The sequence below is a fragment of the Chiloscyllium plagiosum genome, chromosome 11, assembly GCF_004010195.1.
Source record: "Chiloscyllium plagiosum isolate BGI_BamShark_2017 chromosome 11, ASM401019v2, whole genome shotgun sequence".
In the NCBI taxonomy this organism is placed as follows: Eukaryota; Metazoa; Chordata; class Chondrichthyes; order Orectolobiformes; family Hemiscylliidae; genus Chiloscyllium; species Chiloscyllium plagiosum.
In genome coordinates, this window is record NC_057720.1 from 35,156,520 (window position 1) to 35,173,919 (window position 17,400).

Below are 17,400 nucleotides of genomic sequence, written 5' to 3' on the forward strand. Positions count from 1 at the left end.
GGCACATTAGAAATGTGGAGCTTATTCAAGGAAAAGCTACTGTGTGTCCTGGATAAGTATGTACCTGTCAGGCAGGGAGGAAGCTGTACAGCACAGGAGCCGTGGTTTACGAAGAAAGTGGAATCTCTGTTCAAGAGGAAGAAGCAGGCTTATGTTAGGATGAGATATGAAGGCTCAGTTAGGGTGCTTGAGGGTTATAAGGTAGCCAGGAAAGACCTAAAGAGAGAGCTCAGAAGAGCCAGGAGGAGACATGAGAAGTTGTTGGCGTATAGGATCAAGGTAAACCCTAAAGCTTTCTCTAGGTGTTTAAGGAATAAAAGAATGACGAGAGTAAGATTAGGGCCAATCAAGGATAGTAGTGGGAAGTTGTGTGTGGAGTCAGAGGAGATAGGGGAAGCAATAAATGAATACTTTTCGACAGTATTCACTCTAGAAAATGACAATGTTGTTGAGGAGAATACTGAAATACAGGCTGCTAGACTAGGTATGATTGAGGTTCACAAGGAGGAGGTATTAGAAATCCTGCAGAGTGTGAAAATAGATAAGTCCCCTGGGCCGGATGGGATTTATCCTCGGATTCTCTGGGAAGCCAGGGAGGAGATTGCCGAGCATTTGGCATTGATCTTTAAATCGTCATTGTCTATAGGAATAGTGCCAGAAGACTGGAGGATAGCAAATGTGGTTCCCCTGTTCAAGAAAAGGAGTAGAGACAATCCTGGTAATTATAGACCAGTGAGCTTTACTACAGTTGTTCGTAAAGTGTTGGAAAAGGTTATAAGAGATAGGATTTCTAATCATCTAGAAATTAATAATTTAATTAGTGATAGTCAGCACGGTTTTGTGAAGGGTAGGTCGTGCCTCACAAACCTTATTGAGTTCTTTGAGAAGGTGACCAAACAGGTAGATGAGGGTAAACCGGTTGATGTGGTGTATATGGATTTCAGCAAGGCATTTGATACGGTTCCCCACAGTAGGCTATTGTACAAAATGCAGAGGAATGGGATTGTGGGAGATATAGCAGTTTGGATCAGTAATTGGCTTGCTGAAAGAAGATAGAGGGCGGTGGTTGATGGGAAATGTTCATCCTGGAGTCCAGTGGTGTACCGCAAGGTCAGTGTTGGGTCCACTGCTGTTCGTCATTTTTATAAACGACCTGGATGAGTGCGTAGAAGGGTGGGTTAGTAAATTTGCAGATGACACGAAGGTCGGTGGAGTTGTGAATAGTGACGAAGGATGTAGTTGGTTACAGAGAGACATAGATAAGCTGCAGAGCTGGGCTGAGAGGTGGCAAATGGAGTTTAATGCGGACAAGTGTGAGGTGATTCACTTTGGTTGGAGTAACCGGAATTCAAAGTACTGGGCTAATGGTAAGATGCTTGGTGGTATAGATGAGCAGAGAGCTCTCGGTGTCCAGGTACACAGATCCTTGAAAGTTGCCACCCAGGTTGACAGGGTTGTTAAGAAGGCATACAGTGTTTTAGCTTTTATTAACAGAGAGATCGAGTTCCGGAACCATGAGGTTATGCCGCAGCTGTACAAAACTCTAGTGCAACCGTACTTGGAGTATTGTGTACAGTTCTGGTCACCACATTATAAGAGGATGTGGAAGCTTTGGAAATGGTGCAGAGGAGATTTACTAGGATGTTGCCTGGTATGGAGGGAAGGTCTTATGAGGAAAGGCTGAGAGACTTGAGGTTGTTTTCGTTAGAGAGAAGAAGGTTGAGAGGTGACTTATTAGAGACATATAAGATAATCAGAGGGTTCGATAGGGTGGACAGGGAGAGCCTTTTTCCTAGTATGGTGACGGCGAGCATGAGGGGGCATAACTTTAAATTGAGGGGTGATAGATATAGGACAGATGTCAGAGGTAGTTTCTTTAGTCAGAGAGTAGTAAGGGTATGGAATGCTTTGCCTGCAACGGTAGTAGATTCACCAACTTTAAGTACATTTAAGTTGTCATTGGACAAGCATGAGGATGTACATGGAATAGTGTAGGTAGATGGGCTTCAGGTTGGTATGACAGGTCGGCACAACATCGAGGGCCAAAGGGCCTGTACTGCGCTGTAATGTTCTATGTTCTATGTTCTATGTTCCACTCAGTTTCTTGCAAAATGTGGCTTGGATGCTGTATGATCATTGTTCTGTGAATGTTGTAAAGTCAACATCATTTTATTTTTGACTGTGGACTAACATGGAAAAAGAATTGATTTTAAAACCAAAGACTGGGGAAGAGGTTGCTGCACTTTTGAAAACAAGTTACGGGGACTCGTTGTGAGTGTGCTTACTCTGTCGCTTGGCAAACAGTGATGGAGGTGTAATAAGATGGCATGGCACCAAAGAGGATGGACAGAATGAGATTTGACTGACAACAGATAGCTGCTTGGTTTGTGCAATCATGACCAGCTGTCGATGCCAAAGGTCATCAGCCTGATGACAACATCATTGGCAACAGCTAATTAGTGGAGAAACCCTTCCCCAAATATATGGATCTCTAATTAATTTCATATATTGTTTTTCTCCTTAGATGCCAAGGCAAAAGAATAATGTGACCTCTAACGCATTCTTTAAGCATTAGATATTACCTTCCCATGTTTAGGGAAACAAAGCCAATAAAGACACATATGAAAACAACTTAGACATATTGAAAGCCATTGGAATCTATAGACTGTTGATTTTCTTGTGTTTTTGGTAAGCAATACAGAAGAATTGGTGTGAATTCAGTTTATTTCAAATTGTCCATAAAGGTTTAGACTAGGCTATAATTTGCAGTTACAGATAACTATGTGGGCTTCCTCCTTCTTGCATGTTTCTGCTGGATGACACATGTCGGTTGGTCATGTGGTTTTATGTTGGTCCTTGGATCATCAATATATTAAGATCTTGAAGCAACACAGCTCACAAAAGAATAAAACTATACATAACATTTGTGCTTTAGTCAAATTTGAAACAACTTGGCATGGATAGACCATGGTTAACATTCCATCAGTGAATGCTGATACATAACAACCACTGTGTTCTCTTTAGCTGACTCCTTGATCTTAAAGGCATACTGTTGCTTTTGGTGGTTGTAACGATTACTCTGTTCTATTAATGTTGGAAAAATGAAGGCAGAAAAACATTTTGTCGCTTTTTAACGTACTTCATCTGTCAAGTATGATCTTTTGTCAATCAAGTCATGTCTCTTAGGTAGAGATTTCACCATGGATGGCATTGATAAATCTAGATGCAAATTGCCATTGAAGTGACTTTTTTTTTCCAAAGTGAAGTTATGTTTGAAGTTTCTTTTCTAACTTTTCTACATAATCAAAGTTAAAAATCTTGTATAATCCATCACAATTGGACAGCAAACCAGAATAACCTGCCTTCCTCCCTTACAGCAATAATAAGCAATAGTGTGTGCTTCCAATTAAACCTGTTGGACTATAACCTGGTGTTGTGTGATTTTTAGCAATAATAAGCTTTGATATATTGAAGAGCATTACTTGTCTCATTTCATTAATACAGCAGTAAATGGCCAAAAACAAGCATATTTAATGAGAATATCTAGTCTCCACATATTTTAGAACTAGCATGTGCAATGAGAAATCACAAGTTAATACCTTTGTTGTCATACAGTCAAAGTGTCATACAGCTCAGAAACAGACTCTTTGGTCCAACACATACTCACTGACCTAGTCTCATTTGCCAGCATTTGGTCCATATCCAAACACAAAAATGACAGATTTTCCATTACGTTTGAAAAAAAAATCTAGTTCAACCTGAAACTAGGATCTTAAATTTAACAATAGCAATTATAAAGGTATGAAGCAGATGTTGGCAGTTGGTGAATTGTGTAAATGCATGTAAACATTTGTCAGTAGAATGGCTATTGCTAGTATTGAAAACATTAATGCTTGGTTTTCAAAAATATGCAATCTTCAAGGTAAAACTCCCCAATAAGGAAAGGAAGACAATTGTGACTAACAGGTGAAGTTAAAAATGGTGTTAGATCAAAGGAACAGGCATGAAAGTTTTCAAAAAATTGTAAACTTAAGGATTAGAGGAATTTTAGGTTTCATCAAGATGCACCAAGGAATTGATAAAGAGAGAACAGATTATAAATATAAAATAGCAAGGAGCATACCAACTGATTAGCAAAGTCAAATGTGGGTCCATTGCAGACAGAGCCAGGAGAAAAGGAAATAAGGAAATGGCACAGCAACTAAATATCTATTTGTGTCTGTCTTCACAAAGGAGCACACAAGATATCTCCCTGAAATAATGAAGATCCAAAAATCAAATGTGAATGTGGAATTGAAAAAAGTTAGTACTGTGCTAGTAAAAACAAATAGTATTGGATCAGTTAATGGGCTTGAAAGCTGACAAAACCCACAGCATCTAATTACTTTCACCCTAGAGTGTTGCATGACATGGCAGCAGAGATCGCTGATCAATTAGTAATCACCTTTCAAAATTCTATTAATACTGCAACATTGTCTGCAGATTGAGGGGTTTGGCAGATTGAGACTGAAGCTGTCATGTTAAAATGCAACAAAATCTGGACAATATCTAGGGTTGGCAAGTAACATTCATGTTGCACAAATGCCAGGCTTATGACCATCACCAATAAGAGACAAACTAACTACTGTTCCTTAATCAGGGTGGCATGGTGGCTCAGTGGTTAGCACTGCTGCCTCACAGCACTAGGCACCCAGTTTTGATTCCAGCCTTGGGCAACTGTCTATATGGAATTTGCACACTCTCCCTGTGTCTGCGTGGGTTTCCTCCAGGTGCTCTGGCATCCCTCCATAATCCAAAGATGTGCAGGTTAGGTGATTTGGCCATGTTAAATTGCCCATAGTGTTCAGGGATGTGTAGGTTAGGTACATTAGTCAGGAGTAAATATAGGGGAATGGGTCTGGGTGGATTACTCTTCGGAGGGTTGGTGTGCACGTATTGGGTGAATGGGCCTGTTTCCACACTTTCGGATTCTATGGTGTTACCTTTGATTTGATTTATTGTTGTCACTTGAGCCTAAGTACAGTGAAAAGTTTTGTTTTGCATGCAGTACAGGCAGATCATAACATAGGAAGAATTGACAGAACATAGGGTGTTTAGACACAGCAAGGCATACAAGTTTACAGCAGCACAAGAATTGCATAAAAGCAAGGTTAACAATTGATTTGAAATTAGAGAGGTCCATTCAGCAGTCTGAGAACAGCAGGGAAGAAGCTGTTCTTGAGCCTATTAATGAGTGTGTTCCAGCTTTTATATCTTCTGCTTGATAGAAGAGTGTAGAAGAGAGTATTACCGGGGATTGTAGGGGTTTTTGATGATGTTGGCAGCCGTTCCGCAATGACGAGGAGTGTAGATAGAGCCCATGGATGGGAGGTTGGCTTTTATAATGGTCTGAGCTGTACACACAACGCTCCATAGTTTCTTACACTCCTGGGCAGAGCAATTGCCATACCAGGCTGTTATGCAACCGGACTGTATGCTTTCAGTGGTACATCTGTAAAATTTGGTGAGGATCTTTATGGACACACCAAATTTCCTAAGCTTCCTGAGTAAGAAGAGGCGTTATTGTGCCTTCTTGACCATTGCATCTATGTGGAAGATCCAGGACAGATCGTTGCTAGTCGGCACTCTGAGGAACCTGACACTCTCGGCTCTCACCACCTCAGCTCCATTGATGTAGATAGGGGCGTGAGTCCTCCTTTCTTTCTGAAGTCAATGATCAATTCTTTAGTTTTGCTGATATATTAAAATTTATTTTAAACAATGCGTCTAGTAGATATTTAAAAATAAGTTTTGAATTACATAGAGTCAACATAGATTTACCACAGAAAAGTCATGTTTGACAAATGTGATAGAATTGTTTTAATGTTACTTCCCGAATCAATAAGGTTGGACATTGGATGGGTGCATTAGGATTTTCAGAAAGCTGTTGATAAAGTATCAAACAGGAGATTAGTAAATAAAGTAAAGGTGTTTAACATGTTTGAGAATGGCTAACAGACTGAAAGCAGAGCGCAAGAATAAATAAGCCATTCTGAGATTGTCAGGTTGTGACTAGGAGGCAGTTGGGAGGGAATTGCTGTTGGTAACTGGAAGGATCAGTGCTGTATGCATGGTTTGGACCTGGCTATTTGTTGACATAGATCATAAGACACAGGAGCAGAAATTAGATGATTTGGTCCATCTGCTTTGCCATTCAATCATAGCTGATAAGTTTCTTAACCTCATTCTCCTGCCTTCTCCCAATAGCCTTTGATCCCCTTAACAATCAAGAACCTATCTATCTCTGTCTTAAATATACTCAATGACTTCCCCTCCAAGCCTTCTGTGGCAATGAATTCCATGGATTTATCATTCTCTGGCTGAAGAAGTTTCTCCTCATCCCATACTTCCCTTTCCTCTAAGTCTGTGCCCTTGGGTCCTAGTCATAGAGATGTACAGTATGGAAACAGACCCTTCAGTCCAACTCATCCATGCTGACCAGATATCCTTAATTAATCTAGTCCTGTTTACCAGCACTTGGTCCCTATGCCTCCAAATCCTTCCTTTTCATATATCTCTATATTTATATGTCTTTTAAATGTTGTAGTTGTACCAGCATTCACCACTTCCTCTGCCAGCTCATGCCACACATGCACTACCCTCTGCATGAAAACATTGCCCCTTAGTTCCCTTTTAAATGTTTCCCTCTCACCCTAAACTTATGCTCTCTAGTTCTGGATACCTCCAACCCAGGGAAAAGACCTTGTCTATTCACCCTATTCATGGCCCTCATGCTTTTATAAACCTCTATAAGGTCACCTCTCAGCCTCCGATGATCCAGGGAAAACGCCTCCAGCCTAATCAGCCTCTTCCTGTAGCTCAAACTCTCCAAACCTGGCAACATCCTTGTAAATCCTTACTGAACACTTTCAAGTTTCACAACATCCTTCCTATAGGAGGGAGAATTGCACACAATATTCCAAAACCAATGTCCTAGTCTCTCCTGCTAATGGAAACATCTTCCCAACCTCACTCTATCCAGGCCTTTCAATATTCTATAAATTTCAATTAGATCCCCCTTCATCCTTCAAAGCTCCATCAAGTAGAGACCCAGAGTCCTCAAACGTTCCTCATATGTTAAGCCTTTCATTCCTGGGATCACTCTTGTGAACCTCCTCTGGACCCGCTCCAGGGCCAATTCATCCTTCCTGAAATATGGGGCCCAAAATTGCACACAATATTTTAAATATGGTCTGACCAGATCCTTATAAAGCCTCAGAAGTGCATCCCTGGTTTAATATTCTAGTCCTCTCAAAATAAATTGTAATATTTCGAAGTATGTCAATGTGCAAAATGTGGAGGGCATTTGAATTGTGAGGAGATGTAAAGAAGATGGAAGGGGAAAGTCTCAAAGGGATGGACAGAGTTGACACAGAAAGGATGTTTCCTCTCTGATCTAAAATCAGGAGACACGGTCTCAGAATTAGGGCTGAGATGTAGAGGAACCTTTTCATTCAGACTGTAGTGAATCTTTGAAATTATGCCCTTCAGAGGAACGTGGCAATTAAGCAAGTTCAAAAGAGAGATTGATAGATTTTTACTTACTAATGATATGGATATGGATATAGTGCAGAGAAATAGCATTGAGGTATTGATCTAGAATGGTGTAATATGCTCAAGGGCAAGGTGAACAACTCCTACATTGATGTTCCTATCTTCCTAAGCATCATAATTCCAAATCACTAATGACATTTAAAACAAAACTAGGATGAACAATTTACAAATTTCATGGTCTATACTGTTAAGTTCCTTTGTAAATGGAATGCTTTTAAATTTAAAAAAAAATTAAAAACCTTTACACCTAAAATAACAAATTTTCAAATTTTCACAACTGGTCTCAATTGATGGAAACTTGCTAAGCCCATTATTTCAATCTGGGGAACAGCCAGTTTTCTGTGCTGGAGCAGTTTGTAGTGTGATGTTTTGAAAAATAGTATGAAGATTTGCAGAACTCAGTTTACACTTTTTGTAACTTGTACTTAAAATTTTTCAAGTTGGTTTGGCTGAGTTCAGATAAATTGCGCAAACTCCAGAGCAAAGTGTTCCCTTGAGAGAAGCAATGAGCTTTGCAATAAACATAGCTATTTGGTATCGTGGAGGAGGACAATTAGTGGTAGCATGCCACAAATATGTGTATGTTCTGGTAACAAGTTGTATTCCAAGGTACTCTGCAGTGGAACCTTGTATTGCTCAAGATCTTAAGTTCACACTGGTAAGACTTAATAGGTCCCTCAATAGGCATTATAATATGGCACAGGCATAGCTTATAAATTCCCCGCCTGATTGCCACTAACCTGCTTCTGCTGATTGGTGCCACTTTCGAGTGAACCCTTAAATATTATTGTTGACTTACTAAACTACATTGGGGCAATAATAAACTAGTGGTGTTATTGCTTGACTATTAATCCAGATAGTTAAGTAATGTTCTGGACACCTAGGTTCAAATCCTGCCATATCAGAATATGAATTCGCTTTTTTTAAAAATCTGGAATTAAGGATCTATTGCTGACCATTATTAGATAAACTCTCTGCATCCCTAATGGCTTTTAGGGAAGGTAACTGCCATCTTTACCAGGTGTGATCAATATGATTTTAGACCAACAGCAATGTGATTGACTTTTAACTGCCTTCTTAACAATTAGAGATGGATGATAAATGCTGACCCAAGCCAATTACACCCATGTCCCATGAATGAATAATAACAGCTTTTATATTTCACAATGAAAGCAGCTGGCTCCCAGTCAGCAGTGTGAATTTGCTGTAAATCCATCTGCCCTGTGCTGATCACCAAGTATTCCTTCTCACTTTTAGGAACTGACTGTGCCCACAGTGAATAGTGTTTGCTACTGTAGAGGAGAATGTCATTAAGACACCACATGGAACAGAGCTTCATGTAGGTAGACATTGCCATGTATTAAGTAACGGTAATTTAATGTCATCCTGTGAACCAGAGTGATTAACAGAACTTTTGAGCCCAAAATGCAAAAGGTGTTAGTAGCAGGCTTGTGGGAAGTCTCCTGCCCACCATCTCCTTCAAAAATCAAGAATTAGATTAACATGAGCCTATAAGTGAACTTCTGTGAAGTTATGTCGTGCTTTCCATTGCAACAAAGTCAAGAGGGAAGAAATGTGTGTCAGCACATTTGAGTATATAAGCATACTTTTACCAGGCACCATGTGTTGGCAGTGTACTTGGTACTTGTTGCTTGCTGATCACATGGTAATTTTAAAGCATTATCTGGAGAAATCTTGTGTATTTAGAAAAATACAAAATGTGAATTCTCTTCTTGTGATGGTGCACTGCAAGCAAAGTCAAGCACAATCCTGTTACATCCAGGACCTCAACATGAGCTACAAATTTTCTCAAAACTCACGAACAACCCTGTTCAATTTTGAGCCATTATGGTAAAACAAAGCTTCCTATTCAATATCTGCTTCATAATATTTTGTAAACAAATATCATTCTTAGGCTACTGCCAGTTCAAACCAAAGGTAACAATCACTTCTTGTGTTGCTCATCCCTGTGTTTTGATATCCATCCCAAGGACTCTTTCAAATTTACTATTGCATTACACTGTATAATCCAAAACCCACATGAAATTATACACTGCAAAAATTACCCTATATGAAGCAGAGTGGAACATGATTGGATAGAAATATTGTACACACAGAAAAAAAAATCCAAACTACAACACTTAGAATAGGCTGCTTTCTATCACTTTATTAAAAAGGACACTGAATCAAACAAGATTATTTCGAACAGCATAAAGTTATATTATTCTCAAGAAATGACACATGTTCTGATACAGATTGAGAAGAAGCAATCTTCTTTGAATGCTGAAGACCCTCTGAAAGTAAGTAGTTTGTGATGCCATTCTAGATCCTAGTATTAGTTCTTGCCTGCCAGTGTTAGAACTTGCTTAATGTCCACAGCATCTCCATTGCTGCTTCTGGGGTTGAAAGTTATTGTCTGAGCAGCTGACTACTGATACCCATCCCTGAACCCAAACCCAAATAGAGAGTTTTTTTTCTCCATTAGAGCAAGCTACTAATATGGACATGAATCATGTAGACCACTAAAATCTATAAGATGCACACACATTGTCTGCTTCAGTGATTTGCTCCAGTACAAACCAGGTAAGGTGTACTGTATTCTGGCTGTGTGCTACATGTTGTGTGACTATTCAACGAGGCCTGAAGTGAAATGAAGAGGAGCACCTGCAATTCATCCTCATAACACGGCAGCAATGAATATAAAAATGAAGATGAAGAGGGCACTCTAAAGAAACCTAGTGCTCAGGGATTGGAAGGGGAGTGCTGAGCCCATCACACATCTCACAGCAATTTTCAGTTTGGCATGAGTACTAAGGCAATGGTAATTTTTTAGAGTTACACTTGCACATCTCCCAGATTTTGTGACAAATGACATGATCTCACATTCCAGCAAAGAGAGAAAGATCTGCACATGCATCTGAAGAGTCACATTGCCACCAAAAAAAAATTAGATATGAGGTCTCCAATATCAACAGTCTCCCACAACACAGCAAATGTTCACAGCAAATGTTCACGTGGGCCAGATAGGCCCTTTGCATTTTGAAATGGTGTTGTGTCACTGAAACAAGGTGGGGCTGGGACCCAGAATGGATTCAGTAGTCAGGTTCACAACCATGAAAATACAAGCCCTGGTGTTTTCTTTCAAACAACTGCACTCCCAGCTCATCTCAAACTGGAGGTGAGCTTCAGACCGCAAGGAAATTCAGGAGCATTGGCAATTGCCTTTATACATGCCAACATCTGGCTGTCAACAATGCAAAGTCTACTATTAGTTCATTGCTAACTAGCTACACCAGAATATAAGAATTATGATTTGAAAATTACAGTTTAGCTTATTAAATACTATTCCTTTGAACCAAAAGAAACATACCAAACTGTGTGATCTCTCAAGTATGAGCATGTCATATGACATGAGAATTATTGCAGGCTTTGAGGATAACTCAATCTGTAAATCAGGTATTCACATTGTGAAGTTTCTTTTAAGCATGTGGATATTTGATTTACAAAATTGGGAGTTGAAATGATACGTTTTCTTATTTTCATTTATGCAGCAATGTTCTAGTTCATACACTGTGCTTGGGTGCAGTTCCTCCAATTAAATAATTTGCTCACACAGAGTGTATGCAGTTGTTGAGTGGTGGGTCACTGAGTACATGTGAGTCAATGATTTTGAAAGCAGGTGATGACTGAGTTGTCTGCCTAATGCGATACCATTACATGCTGCCTGCAGAAATGCCATAACAAACTTTCAGGGGAGATCAGCAGAGTCCCAGAGAAGTAATATCAACCTTGATCATCAATATAAATATAACACTGGGATTTCCTACTGAAATTACAATGGGATATCTGGTGAATGACTAACATTTTTGGATATAGAATTTTGTGCATTTCATTCTGAATTCCAGCTCTTTTAAACCCGAGTTTGGTTTGAATAATATGAGGCTTTGAATAGGAATTGAGTTAAAAATGACACTTGGGTGATCATTTGTATCTTGTCAAAGCAGGCACCCTGCATTTAGTTACAGTGCATATGCCTTGATGAATTCTGTACTGCTTAAGCTCTGTTTGAACATGAATAGCAGTTTCCCTTCATGAAAACAGCAACAGTTTCTATGAAAAAAGTGCATTCCAGACATTATAAAAGAGTGACTAAACCCTTACATAATGTATTTCTGCCTCTTTAATTGTTTACTCAAAATTCTGCAAATGGGAGGAAATCACCTAGAAACAAGAATAACCCAGTTTCCAATTTATTACAATTATCAACTTTCTTCTCACATCCCACCTTTTGAATTCTTTGTATCAGTTGACACTATTAGAAAAAAATGTCCTGATACAAAATAATAGCAATGACTTGCATTAATGTAGCATCTTTAGAGCAAAAGAATGACCTGAGGCACTACAAAAAATAAAGAATGGACACTGAGGAGTGTCCAAAATCCTTGGTCATGTAGGTGAGATTGAAAACAGTTCTTAAAAGAGAACAGGAAGGTGGAGACGCAGAGTCAGTTTAAGCAAATTTCAGAGATTGAGGCGTAAGTACCAGAAAGGCATGTCACGAAGATGGAGCAAAAGGAGGATGTGATGCACAAGAGGATGGGTAATATATGGGGAGGTTTGTAATTTTGGATCACATCACAAACGCGGGAATGTGAAATGTCATGGAGGGAAGAAAACATCACAAAGAAGGATTGAGAATTCAGCTGACAGTCTAGACTACCATAGGCCAAGATGATAGGTGGGAATGAGCTAGAACCAGATAGATGATGAGTAGCTGGGTTTTGCATGACTTGAAGTTCAAAGAAGAAATGGGGCAGGATTGAAACTAATGTCACTGGTTCTTAACCTTTCTTCTCTTTACACCTGAGAATTGTCAAATCCCTAGGAACAGCAAAGGCGGAAATCTATCCCTGGATGAGTAGATATAAACTTTCATGTTAACATCCCTTAATAAAGAATTTGGAAGATTATTTTGAATGGACATTATGTTCGTCCAATGTGGCAGGCTTTGGAGTATTCAAAGGTCGATGATTGCACATATGTGCTAGTTGAGAATATAGTGATTTACATTAATGAAAAGATACATTATTCTTTAAAGTTGCAATTGATAAGTTAGCCTGGCATATTTAATGTGATGCATTGATAATGAGGCAGCATCTGAAAAAGAGGCTATTGACCTTAAAATTTAAAAATTTTAAGCATTCATATAGCATCATTCAAAATCACAGGACATTCAAAAGCACTTGACAGCTAATGAAGTGCCTTTTCAATATTTTTGAGAAAAAAGACACATTTTATGAAAGCTTTCCTTCTTGCACCTATCAAGACAATTTGTAATGATACCAAAATAAGGGAAACCAACATTTATACAGTATGAGGGCAGCGTATTGATGGGTTAACAAGCTAACTCCATTCAGTAGATATGTTGCCATAAAGAATACCTGTCAACAATTTCTGACTGTTCCCTGCCAAGCTTTGTTTAAGTTATAAACCTAGCAGGTTGACCCAGATTAGTTAAGGCATTGACCTAAGAAATGAACCAGAGAATGGTTGTCACCTATTTTGATGAGGTGAAACAGATGCAGTGTGTGTACCTGTTCTTTGTGTTAATATATGGTTCTTCCAGTACATCCAAGTCCACCACTCTGTTAACCCGCTGACAGTGTTAAATTTGTTGTCACTTAATTCTTTGCACAATTAGGATTATTCATCTGATTTTTGTCTAATTGCAGAATTGCATATTCTGTTGGATACTGTAGAGTTTTGCAAGCATGAGCTGGTTGGGTATTGTCTCTGCCATGCTTATAGCAAACGGCCAAAGAGATATGATCCCCAAGTCTTTTGGATGTACAGCCTCTATACCTGGCATCACGCTGTGTTGAAATCATATACCACATTTCTCATTTGTGTCATAGACTCATAGAGTCTTAGAGATGTACAGCACAGAAGCAAACTTTGGTCCAACTCGCTCATGCCAACCAAATATCCAAAATGAATCTAGTCCCGTTTGCCAGCATTTGGTCCACATCCTTCTAACCCCTTCCTACTCATATATCCATTCAAATTCCTTTTAAATGTAATTGTACCTGCTCCACCCACTTCCTCTGTCAGTTAATTCCATACACGTACCACCCTCTGTGTGAAAATGTTGCCCCACTCACCTTAAACCTATGTCCTCTAATTTTGGACTCCCTTACCTGGGGAAAAGACTTTGACTATTCACACTCTCCATGCTTCTCATGATTTTATAGACTTTTGTAAGATCACCCCTCAGCCTCCAACACTCTAGGAAAATAGCCGCAGCGTATTCAGCCTCTCCTTATAGCATAAACCCTCTAACTCTGACAACACTCTTGTAAATCTCTTCTGGACACTTTCAAGTTTAACGTCTTTCTCACAACAGGGAGAAGAGAATACAGAATTCTAAAAATGGCCCGACCAATGCCCTGTACAGCCCCAACACGACACCTCAACTCCTATACTCAATGCACTGACCCATAGGCATCTCTTTAACTTGACAGCAGCATCCTGTTAGTGCCAAATACCACTTGTCTTGCCACTGCATAGTAGGAGTGTGAAATTGCATATTATGTTGGACACTGTTGAGTTTTGCAAGCAGCGAACATCATCAGTTGCTCAAACCTTTGATATACTTTACCTTCCAGGATTAAACACGACTTTGCAAAATATACTACGAGAAGAAATTATGTGTTCAGGGTAGTCATGATACTGCAGAAAGGCTTTGTTGTGCCCAATTTCTGCATCAAGCTTGCACAACGAACAAATGTCTTGATTTTTATTTATAAGGTCAATTTTATAGCACATGAAACTGCAGGAATCCCAATGCATATTAGATTAGATTACATTACAGTGTGGAAACAGGCCCTTCGGCCCAACAAGTCCACACCGACCCGCCGAAGTGAAACCCACCCATACCCCTACATTTACCCCTTACCTAACACTACGGGCAATTTAGCATGGCCAATTCACCTGACCCTGCACATCTTTTGGACTGTGAGAGGAAACCGGAGCACCCGGAGGAAACCCACGCAGACACGGGGAGAACGTGCAAACTCCACACAGTCAGTCGCCTGAGGTGGGAATTGAACCCGGGTCTCAGGCGCTGTGAGGCAGCAGTGCTAACTACTGTGCCACCGTGCCACCCACCGTGCATATATTAACCATTGATGGCAGTCAGTGCACTGGAAACCATATAAGTTAATTTACAGGCCCCTGTTCTTTACAAATAGAAAGAATAGGTACACACATACTTTACAATTCCCCTGATGGTTTATTCTCAGCACCACAAAGCCAGTGCTGCAATTGAGAGCGTGTCTGACTACGGATCAGAAGATTATAGATTGTCTGGCTCGAGTGCAGTTCACAACTTTTGGGACGGTACAGTGGCTCAGTGGTTAGCACTGCTGCCTCACAATGTCATGGACCTGGGTTTGATTCCATCCTCAGGCAACTGTCTGTGTGGAGTTTGCACATTCTTCTCATGTCTGCATGGGTTTCCTCCAGGTGCTCCTCTCACAGTCCAAAGTTGTGCAAGTAGGTGGATTGGCCATGCTAAATTGTCCATAGTGTCCAGGGATGTGCAAGTTAGATGGATTAACCATGGGAAATGCAGGGTTACAGTGATGAGGTAGGGGGTTGGAAATGAGTGGGATGTTCTTTGGAGGATTGATGTGGACTTTATGAGCCAAATGACCTGCTTCCACACTGTAGGGATTCTATGGATTCTTCTGCGCTGACTTCTGAGGTTTATGCGCAGCATGGACCTCTGAAATTGGAAGTCAATGCTGGGAAAAAGGTCGGCATACCACTCAGCATGCGCAGACCCTTGGAGTGGCTGTGAGGAAAGGTTGCACACACTACACCTGTTTCACATCAACAAAACAGTTGACAAATATTCAGTTTCATTTCTCAGAACAATTCCTTGACTAATTAGTCAACTGGCCTGGTTTAAAATTGAAACAACAGCTTGATAGTTAACTATCAATCATCTTTAATTGGTGTATTCTCCATGACAACACCTCTACCAATCAGATTCCACTTGCCAACCAATCAGCACTACCCTGTAATATAATGTAAATATCAGATTGCCCCTACATTCTAATCTTGCAAACAGACCTGATGAATGCAAGACAAAAAGCTTCAATAAAATGTGTCTTTCTTCAGCAATACTGAAGTTCACCAAGACCAAACTACTACTTGAAGTGCCTTTTCCTGAATTAACATACCTTTATTTAAAACTGTCATTGTACTTCTGAGGAGTGTTGCAATGAAGTCTACATCAGCCAATCAATTTTGCTCAACATTTTCTGTACAGCAAGCCTAAGGTCACCACACATTCAAGTTCCATTCATTTGTCTCTCTTCAAGCAGTTTATAGCTTCATTTGAACAGCTAACACTCCCATTCACTCTTACCTTATTGCCCTGTTGCACACATGCCTTAGGGCGGCACGGTGGCACAGTGGTTAGCACTGCTGCCTCGCAGCGCCAAGCAGTTTATAGCTTCATTTGAACAGCTAACACTCCCATTCACTCTTACCTTATTGCCCTGTTGCACACATGCCTTAACAGTCATTATCCACAAAGGTTCTTCTCTGCTACCCAATTAATACTCATATTTCACTGTTTTCTCAGCTTGCAGAATGGAGCAATAAAAGTTCAAAAGAAGGTTAGAGGCCAGGATGGGGGAGACCTCCAGCAGCAGCCACCTTGTTGCCTGGTGACATGCAAGCCCAGGTGGTCCACTGGGAAGGAGGTCCTGTTCCAGGAAGCTTCAAATGTCAACAAAGAGCTGTTATAAACCCGAGGCAGTGGTGTTCATACATGGAACAAGAGCTGATTTTCTGTCTGTAAATTCAATGTTGGGGATGGATTCTCATCTTTTTGGTATTGGATATCTGTATCTATCCCCTCTGATCTGTGAAGTGGCATGTCATTGAGGATAAGACAATTGGTACATCAGTTCTGTTGTTGCTATTCCCTTTATTCTTTGTCACGGGTGCAAGGTAGAGTCGCATAGGCTGCTTCCATGCTACGCCATATGCTGACGGCAAGGAATTGCAGCAGAACGTGAGCAAAATATAAGGTCAAGTTAACAATTCCATATCAAGCACTGAAAGCACTCTGTGAGAAGGGGTACCATAAACAGCAGCCTTTTATATTGCCATGTCTATAGCTCCTTAACTTCAATGATCAAAGGTTTCCCACCTAACTGGTACACCCACGTAGCACTCACTGCTCAGTACTGACCTCGGTGGCCATGGACAGTTCCACATAGCTTAGATGTTAAATGCAGAATCCTTGCTTAAAACAGAACTTAGTTGTTTATTATTGTATTTAAGTACATTACCTGCCAGCTGAATGGAGATACCCCATTTACCTTCAACATCTTGGGTGAATGGAATGATGTCAGATTCCCAGCCCAAGTGTCATTTTCAGGGATTTAATTCTTCCCACACATTCCAAACCACCTGCTTTTGCCTGGAAAAGCTCCCACTGAAAACTCAATGAACTGAAATTCCTAACATTAATTCACTGAAGACTCGCCAATGACATGGACTACCTCACTTATATGACTATGTTCTCTCTGGGGATAGTTGGTGGTCTAATTCCTTCTCTTGACATAACAAATTTGATTCATACAGCACCTTTAACATTAAAAAACCCCTTTAGCACTTGACAAAGGTGTCATCAAAATAACAGATGCTGAGCCAAGGAAAGAAGACAATACAATAAGAGAGTAAAAACTGCATTGAGTCTTATATTCAGGATATTGATTAATATATTTG

General features: G+C 40.1%; 1 long non-coding RNA gene across 1 annotated transcript in view; it reads left to right on the plus strand.

The window, feature by feature from the left end:
* LOC122554763 overlaps window positions 1-16,531 on the plus strand; it is a 26,839-nt gene extending 10,308 nt beyond the window's left edge. Inside the window, exon 3 of the long non-coding RNA XR_006313068.1 lies at window positions 16,247-16,531. This is a non-coding gene — a long non-coding RNA (uncharacterized LOC122554763). The remainder of the gene's footprint in view (window positions 1-16,246) is intronic.
* Window positions 16,532-17,400: the final 869 nt, after the last annotated feature.